General features: G+C 39.7%; 1 pseudogene; it reads left to right on the plus strand.

The window, feature by feature from the left end:
• The first annotated feature begins 1302 nt into the window (after positions 1-1302).
• Positions 1303-7944, plus strand: LOC108314324 (annotated as a pseudogene).
• The last annotated feature ends 1097 nt before the right edge of the window (positions 7945-9041 follow it).

Genomic DNA, 9041 nt, shown 5'->3' on the forward strand with positions numbered 1-9041 from the left:
CCTATGGAAATTAGAAAAATGAAGAATTTGGCATGAGTGACATCTCTTTTTCTCTACCCTCCATGTCCTCTTTTCTGGAATAAAAGCAATCTCAGAAAATACACTAAAACCATACCAAAGAGTAATTAGTACTTAACATTTAAAGTTTATGTCCAAAAAGTATGTCTGTTGGGTCTAGCACATCACCTATGCATGGTGACTGCTCCCTCAGCAATATACATATAAAGAAAGTGACTTTCTGCTTCTAAGTGAATGGTAATAATGATAAATCATGGGGAGGGTTTTACAACTAGTTCTTTTTAGGGCCAATAGTGACATTTCGCTTTTATCTAATTCTTGGATTGACTTCCGGTTTGGCTCACATTATTCTAGTGAATTCTCTCATTTTTCCCTTCTCCTAATTAAAGAGTATCTTAACCAAGGCAAAGACTAGACTTTGAATCAGGGTGGCACTTTGGCATCAAAAGAATGAAAACCAAGCTTTTCATTGCTAACATAATCCATTTTTTCCTGAGTGGGCAATTGTTTGGGGCCATTACTACTTCCTGTTCTGCGATGGAAACTTGAAAGACAAATCTCTGGGAGAGGACCACATGTGGATAAAGTAGAGCAAGATAAAACTGTGATAATAGTTTGGTGGAAGTGGCTACTGGGGAGAAAGAATTGCAGGAGTGACTCTGGCATGAGTCTCCCTGCAGACTCTTGGAGCCAGTGCTCTGCTATGGGTTGGGCTGTCTCCACGGCATGCCATTACTGGAGACTGGCACTATGGAACCTATTTGTCTTGGACAGAGGATTAAAGGATGTCCCCACCTACTCCTTTCTTATGGGATGCCTGGAGGTGGGGCACCCCTGCAGACCTCATCTGGACAGAGGAGGGAGTGTCCTACTGAACATTAGTGGAAGGAATCGTGTTCTGCAACCTGTCACTCTCCCTTCAGTGTCCTCCTTAACAAAGGCCTGCAAATTTCTGGGCAAGAAAAATACACCTTTTGAAATGTCCCCTTTTTCTTTGCTCGGTCATGAGACTCTGTGCCTGTAAGTAGTTTGTCAGGAACAAAATTTCTTACAATGATTATCCAATATTCTGTTTCTATTTCCTTCACAAGCTTTATATTACTGTCTTGTATTCACTTCAGAATCTTAGTATTTAGCTTATTTAGAGAGATAAATATTATGATAATGGCAACAGCCAATAAACAAATAGTAATAACAGCAGAGGCCTAACTACAAGAATTAATTAACAAGAAACAGGCAACAGGCCCAGCTGTCTTGAGCAATTTTGAAGGCATAACTCGAAACATGGGAAGATGTTCAAAGGAAGACAAGCGCAGGAAAAAACAGCACGTGCTGTTCACATGTACACTACAGATGTGAGCTTTGTTAGCAGCTTCCTTTTTTTATGGTAAATCTGGTGTTGGTATTACAAGATCACATCAATTATGTCAAATTTAAAAATGCCACGTGACACAGGAGAGCTAGAAGGAGAAATTCCACTGGTAAAGGCATTGAAGATAATTTTATTAGCTTAATCTTAGCATCATGTGATGTTTTGTTCTGCTGTCCAGTTGTGAGGCTAAACCTATTTGTACTTTTGTGTAACACATGGTGTTATAACGAGACTTTTCCTATTTGCGGAGAAACTCCCTTCACCTTCCAATTAAGAAGTAATGACACATGTATATTCACCTTCCAATTAAGAAGTAATGACACATGTATATTGAAAGGAAACTATTTATAAGTAGTATGACGATATTGTTGTTCAAACCAGGTTACTTTTAACAATGAAAGAAGATGCTGTTAATTATGCTGAGACAATAGGCAGAAATGAAAACTGTCCCAGGAAAGTCAGAATGTATAGTTCCTCGAATTAAAAGGCCAGAGTAGAGAGGCTAGATTTGCATCAATCTTCAGAAGATAACAAAGGTGATCAGATTTCAACTTTATAGCTTACTGTATTCTGGGAGAGATGACGTCATTCATAGTACAGTCACTTTTATTATATTTAGTCACTTAAGAATGAGTAGTTAATGACATGTTTCTCTCCACTGCAGACTTTTCCTTGGTTCCTTACAAAAATAGTTTAAAACATTATTTATTTTTAAAATTGACAAAAAGTAATTTTTTTCTTGTCCTCTAGTGTCTATACACCTGATTTTATTTTCCTTCAACATTTTTTCCTCTTAATAGAGAGTACCAGAATATGAGAGTTATTTTCCTCCTAACTTTCCAGCATACCTAACAGTGGCTGAGTGTCTCCCTGCAGTGGCATGGAGCTTGCACTCAAAACCTCAGGAATAATATCCTACACCTTCCAAAACTTACAGCAGCTGATTTCTGTGGAGGTGACAACCTATGGTGCTCTTTTCTGTTCAACCATCCATCCAGTTGTTCACTGATAAATGGGGTCAGGAAATCTCCTTTTTAGGTCCCTGAGAGCAATGCATATGATCACAAAGCTTTGGCTTCTCTCTCATCTTACTGAATGCTGAATCCAAGCCATCAGCACATGATGACCTTCCACAGTTCAGGGAAACATCACTTGGTTAGGTTGAGACCCAATCTGTGCAATCCACTTAATAAAGAAGTAGAAATCTTCCCTTGATGCTGAATAGGTTCAGTTTGACCTCTCTATCTTGAACTTTGGTCTCTTTCATTATTTCGAATGGAGGCAGCATGGTTGACTGCACACAATTGCGGACCATCTTACAAATTGAGAGACATATGGCCTCTGAAACATCGTGGAAGGACTACTCACAATGACAGATAATTTTCTGTTGGCTACTCTTGTCCCAGAACAATTTGATAGTGCTGACTTTTTGGTGTACCTGGAAATACTTCTCATCTAAACTTCAACCCTAACTAACCCTGTGCCCCATGCTGTACCTTGAGACTACTTCTAGGGCTTCATCTCCAAGGGCCATCTTTTCAAAGAAGCTGCTCTCTTGGCTGGAGAGAGAAAATTCTATGATTTTCTTTTTAGACTTCTTGACAGCTAAAAACAGCAAGGGAACATTCAAACTTAGACATAAATAATTCAACAAGGATTTTTCTCGAGTTTCATAACCAATATTAGTTTCTTTCTCTTTCTTGTCACTGCTCCTGTGTCCTTTACTGGGAAGAATAATCTTTCCCTTATACCTGCCATTGACTTGATATGGTAGACATTTGGGGCAGCAGCAAAGAGAAATTGATGATAACCTCACTGGCTACAACCTTGTGTGGCCCCCCAAAATGCTTATAGGATTCTCCTTCCATTTTTATGTTAGGTGTCACAGGGTTTGATTTTTTTCTATTTAAAAAAAAATTTAATGCTTTATTACAGTGTGTTACTGGAAACATTTTCCTCCCAATGAAAAAGCATGATTGTAATAAGGAAGGTCTGACACAATTTTTGTGAAGGCTATTCTGCACTAGGGCTGGGCCTCAGTTGTTAGATCTCTGCCAGTTTTCTTTGTGACATTAGTAACATGGGTAACCAAATATATTCCCTCTCACCTTTTGAATTGCTTTTTATAGTTAACAGGTTAATGAAATATAAATTATTATAAAAATGTGGGTATAGGAGCCAAGAGGAAGAATAGAAACTGCCTTCATTTCATCAATCTGCAATGAATTCTTTCCTTTTATAGATTAACTGTCAACTCAAACATCGTTAAAAAATTCTGCATGACTCAAAGATTTTGAACTAATTCTTTAAAAGGAAGATACACTTTTCTTGGAAGGGGAGACTATAATTTCATACATTTTCTATTTCATAGACATCAGAGTTGCCTAATTTTTTCTTTTCTTTTTTCCTTCATTCCCTTCTCCTTTTCCTTTCCTCTTCTTTTTATCTTCTTCCTCTTTTCCCTCCTTGATTTTCATGATGACTGATATCCTGCTTTATGGCAGAAATTCTGCTTGGTACAACAAAGGGACAGGGTGTGAATACAAGGATCAGAAGTCTACAGTGCTGCCACTAATGAGCTGTCAAGAGAATGAGTGAAAAACGACGTAGTTGTGTCAAATGCAATCCTAGAAGCCAGGGCACCACGGGTGCTCAGAGCCAGGGTTGGAAGAGGAAGGCAAACTTTGTCACACATTAGGGCTATTTTTGCTGAGAAGGTGACTTTTGAGATGGATTTTGATTGAAGAGTAGGAGCTACCAAACGTTGAGAGACAGAGTTAAAGAAGAGGAAGATGTCATGGTCAACTGATGCAGCAAGAGAAAATGTTGCTGAGTAAGAGGAATGTAACATTTAAGAAGAGGCAACTTGGAATGCTGAGGGAATTTCCAGAGAAAGGAGGAGCAGGGCAAAGGAATGTTTTTTAGATTGAGGGGCACACTAATAGTATTTTAAGTCATTGCTGATGTTGATGACAATCAGGAAAAGTTGCTGTACTTATAAACATTTCAATCAAGAGGGAATTGAGACTTGAAGTTAAGTGCTTCACCCAAAGTCATAGACCTATTAAATGGCAGAGCCAGGACTCAATTTTTCATGACTCCCTAACCAATCCTCACCTTCTACACCAGTACAACAGGAAGCAAGGTCCTGGAAGGGCAAGAACATACCTTTAAAAGTCATTTATTGCATCAGGTGGCAAACTGACTCCAAATCACCATGACACAGAGCTCTAGGAACTCACTGTTTCCAAAAAACTCAGAGCTAATAGATCACCAGCTTTGCAGCCTCCTCTCTCTGGCTTGCATAAGATACCTCAAATTTATTTGGTATGTGCTAGACAAGGAAGGCAGGCAGAATTTTCTGAGGCCATCTGAATGCCATGTTAGTGGATCTTGTCAGGGTTGAGTAGTGATGCTGGGGAGAAAAATAACTTCCAAACGTTAATTTGTTAACACAGAAAACATTTCCTTATCACTCATATACACATCCACCAGGGGCTGGAGGAGTGCCTCCCTCCATACATTTGTCAATCAAGGGATCAGGTGGAGAGAGATCACACTGTCATCTTAGGACACTGACTTTTCAACACAGCATGTTGGGATTTGCTTCATCAAGACAAGGACGTGCTGGGAGGTGAGTGTGGGCATGTAAGTGCTTTGGGCTGGAAGTGATGCACGTCACTTCTCACATTTTATCATATATAACCAGTCACATGGTTACAGGACTTCAAAGGAGTCAGGGATTGTAATCCTCAGTATACATGTAAGGAAAAGATTGGCATGCATGTGGGATGTCTGCCACAGGGGTCTAGAAATGCTCTAATGTATTTCCTCTAAGACTTTAAGGTATAATAAAAAAATCAATGCTAGATGCCTCTAGAGCTGTTGCTGCTCCTGTTTCTATTTACTTTTTGCTCTCTCTAATACAGTAGTCACTAGCCACGTGTAGCTTTTAAAATAAGAATGAAATAAAACAAAACATTTAGTTCTTCAGTTACACTACATTTCAAGTGCTCCATAGCCACTTACGACTAGCGTCCACCATTATGGAAAATACAGATGTAAAAGAGTTCTATCATTGCCAAAAGCTCTGTTGGACAGTGATGTCTGAGGGTCAGCAAACTTTTCTGTAAAGGGTCAAATAGCAAATATTTTAGACTTTGCAGGACAGTCTCCGTTACAGCTACTCAACTCTGCTGTTATAGTGTGAAAACGTCCATGGGCAATATGTAAGCATATAGGCATAGTTGTGTTCTAATAAAACTTTATTTAAAAATGCAGGCAGCAGATCTGCTACTCCCTGGGGTGCCTGGCAGTCCTGGAGTGCAGTAGGGTGGGCATCTGGGTTCACCAGCTGGTCATGGGGAATGACAACGCCCGGACGCTAGAGTGCATTAAGTTAGGAAAAAAGAATGATGATACATTCCATGTGCCAAGGAGAAGACCACATGCTGATTCTCTCATCAGATGGAAAACCATTTGAGTACAACAGCTATAGCATGAAACACCTAAGGTCTGAAAGCATTTTGTAAGAAAAAAAATATAATTCAGGTCACATGTGGAGATTATCATGCACTCTCAAAAGGTGGTGAGCTTTTTGCCTGGGGACAGAACCTGCATGCGCAGCTTGGAGTTGGAAGGAAATTTCCCTCAACCACCACACCACAGATTGTGGAGCACCCCACAGGGGTATCCTTGGCCCAGATTTCCGCCAGAGAAGCCCACAGCATGGCCTTTTCCATGTCTGGCAACATTTAGGCATGGGGAAAAAATGAATTTGGACAACTCGGCCTGGGCCACACTGAGAGTAAAGATTCTCCTTCCCTTATTGAAGCACTAGACAATCAGAAAGTTGAATTTCTCGCTTGTGGTGGCTCTCATACTGCCCTACTCACACAGGATGGGCTGCTGCTTACTTTTGGTGCTGGAAAACATGGGCAACTTGGTCACAGTTCAACACAGAATGAGCTAAGACCCTGTTCGGTGGCTGAGCTTGCTGGGAATAGAGTGACTCTATCTAATAGATAGCACGTGGAAGGTGGCATACATTTGCCTATGTTTCTGATTTGGGAAAGGTCTTTTCCTTTGGCTCTGGAAAAGAAGGACAACTGGGAGACAGTGGAACATGTGACCAGCTGATAATGCTTCCCGTGAAAGTATTATCAAATGAAGAACTCAAACTTAAAAGCCATACCTCAGAAAATGGTTTAATAATGATTGCTGGAGGGAATCAAAGCATTTTGCTCTGGATAAAGAAAGAGAATTCCTATGTTAATCTGAGGAGGACAATTCCTACACTGAATGAGGGGACTGTGAAGAGATGGACTGCTGATGTGGAGACTAAATGGTGGCAGAGCACAGAAAGGGAAATCCAAGAAATATTTTCGTCTCCTGCTTATCTAACTGGAAGTTTTTTAAGGAAAAAGAAGAACTGTAGAAGTGATGCCTGCTAATGTGGACTTAAATAAAGCAAGGAACATCTTCAAGGCATTAACCCAAAAGGACTGGATTACTAATATGATAACCGCCTACCTCAAAAGTAATCTGCTCAAAAGACTTCGATTTCATTCTCCACAACAAGAAGCTTTAGAAGTTTTCTTCCTTGTCCCAGAATGCCCCGTGATGCACAATTCTAACAACTGGGAGAGCCTTGTGGTTCCATTTGCAAAGGTTGTTTGTAAAATGAGCGACCGGTCTTCACTGGTTCTGGAAGAGTATTGGGCAACTCTGCAAGAATCCACTTTCAGCAAACTGGTCCACATGTTTAAAACAGTCGGCATATGCCAGTTGGATTACTGAGAGAATGGTAATGTTCAAGCTTTCCTAGAAATATTGAAGATGGTGCACAGGATAAACCAGATGAAATGTCAACTGCCTGAAAGTATTTTCCAAGTAGACAACTCTTGAACCATCTCAATTTTTTTGTAGAAGTATGCAGAAGGTACTTGTGGAAAATGACTGCAGACACTTCAGAAAATGTAGAATGCTTTTCATATTCAGTCACTCTCCATTTATCTTTAGTAATCTATCAAACATTAAACTGCTACATACAGACACACTTTTAAAAATACAGGGTAAAAAACATAAAGCGTATTTAAGGTTGGCAGCAAGTGAGGAAGAGAGCCTGAATTCGCTTTGCTGCCCATGTTTAATGTAACAGTCAGAAGGAATCACTTGATCGAGGATGTTTTGAATCAGCTAAGTCAATTTGAGAATGAAGACCTGAGGAAAGAGTTAGGGTTTTCATTTAGTGGAGAAATCGGGTGTGACCTCGGAAGAGTAAAGACAGAGTTCTTCTATTGTCTGTCTGAAGAGATGACCCAGCCAGAATGTGGGATGTTCAAATATCCTGAGAGGCTTCCTACATGTGGTTTCTGGTCAGGCCTAAATTTGAGAAGAAAAGATACTTCTTCTTTGGGGTTCTATGTGGACTTTCCCTGTTCAATTGCAATGTTGCCAACCTCCATTTCCCACTGGTACTGTTGAAGAAACTTTTGGACCAAACGCTATCATTGGAAGACTTAAAAGAACTCAGTCCTGATTTGGGAAAGTGAGTAAACAGTTCCTGAGAAAGGACTCTATCTAACATATATTTAGGCAAATATTTAAATACACATACTTCATAATACTTGCATGTTCAACAGCAGCATTTTAGGTACTTTAGACCAGTTTTAACTTTGGCAAGAATTGTTGGATAATAGTTTCATTTTCTAAAATTAAGAAGTGTTGATTATTCTCATACCTAGTCTTCAATGTTTACATTAATCTTTCGACTTTTTCTGTGTAGAAACAGTCATGCACAGAGCACAGGTTATACTTTGGTGCAAAATCTGCTAGTGATATTTATATTAAGTGCTGTTTCCTGTCATACCTTTAAAATGGAAACTTATTTCTAAGTTAAGAGACAAGCCACCACCTCACAAAAAATGGCAACAGTAGAAGGGTTTTAATATCCCTGCTGTGTAAAGCATTCCCATGCATCTGTAAGAAATATTGACAAAGTATCCAACAAGGCAACCTGGGAAAGAAGCAATGGAAATGCTTCTAAATAAAAACGTCTTCAATCTCACGAGGGCTCATAGAATGCATATTAAAATGAGATGCTAATTTATACTTCAAATTGGCAGTAGTTTGAAGTGTTGATGCTATATTTTATTAGCAAGGGCTTGAAAATTTCATTCTAATTTCAGGTATTATTAGTGGAAATATATATTGATACTCCTTTTCAGAGAACAGTGTGGCAGGACTTATCAAAATTGAAACATGTTTGCCTTTTTGACCCAAAAATTCTACTTCTAGACATTTAACTTTAAGAAATACACAACCAGCCGGGCGTGGTGGCTCACGCCTATAATCCCAGCACTTTGGGAGGCCGAGACGGGTGGATTACAACGTCAAGAGATTGAGACCATCCTGGTCAACATGGTGAAACCCCGTCTCTACTAAAAAATACAAAAATTAGCTAGACATGGTGGCGCACGCCTGTAGTCCCAGCTACTCGGGAGGCTGAGGCAGGAGAATTGCTTGAACCCAGGAGACGGAGGTTGCAGTGAGCTGAGATGGCGCCATTGTACTCTGGCCTGGATAACAAGAGTAAAACTCCGTCTCAAAAAAAAGAAATGCACAACCATGCAAGGATCAGTGTATACTA

The sequence above is a fragment of the Cebus imitator genome, unplaced genomic scaffold (genome assembly GCF_001604975.1).
Source record: "Cebus imitator isolate Cc_AM_T3 unplaced genomic scaffold, Cebus_imitator-1.0 Scaffold150, whole genome shotgun sequence".
In the NCBI taxonomy this organism is placed as follows: domain Eukaryota; kingdom Metazoa; phylum Chordata; class Mammalia; order Primates; family Cebidae; genus Cebus; species Cebus imitator.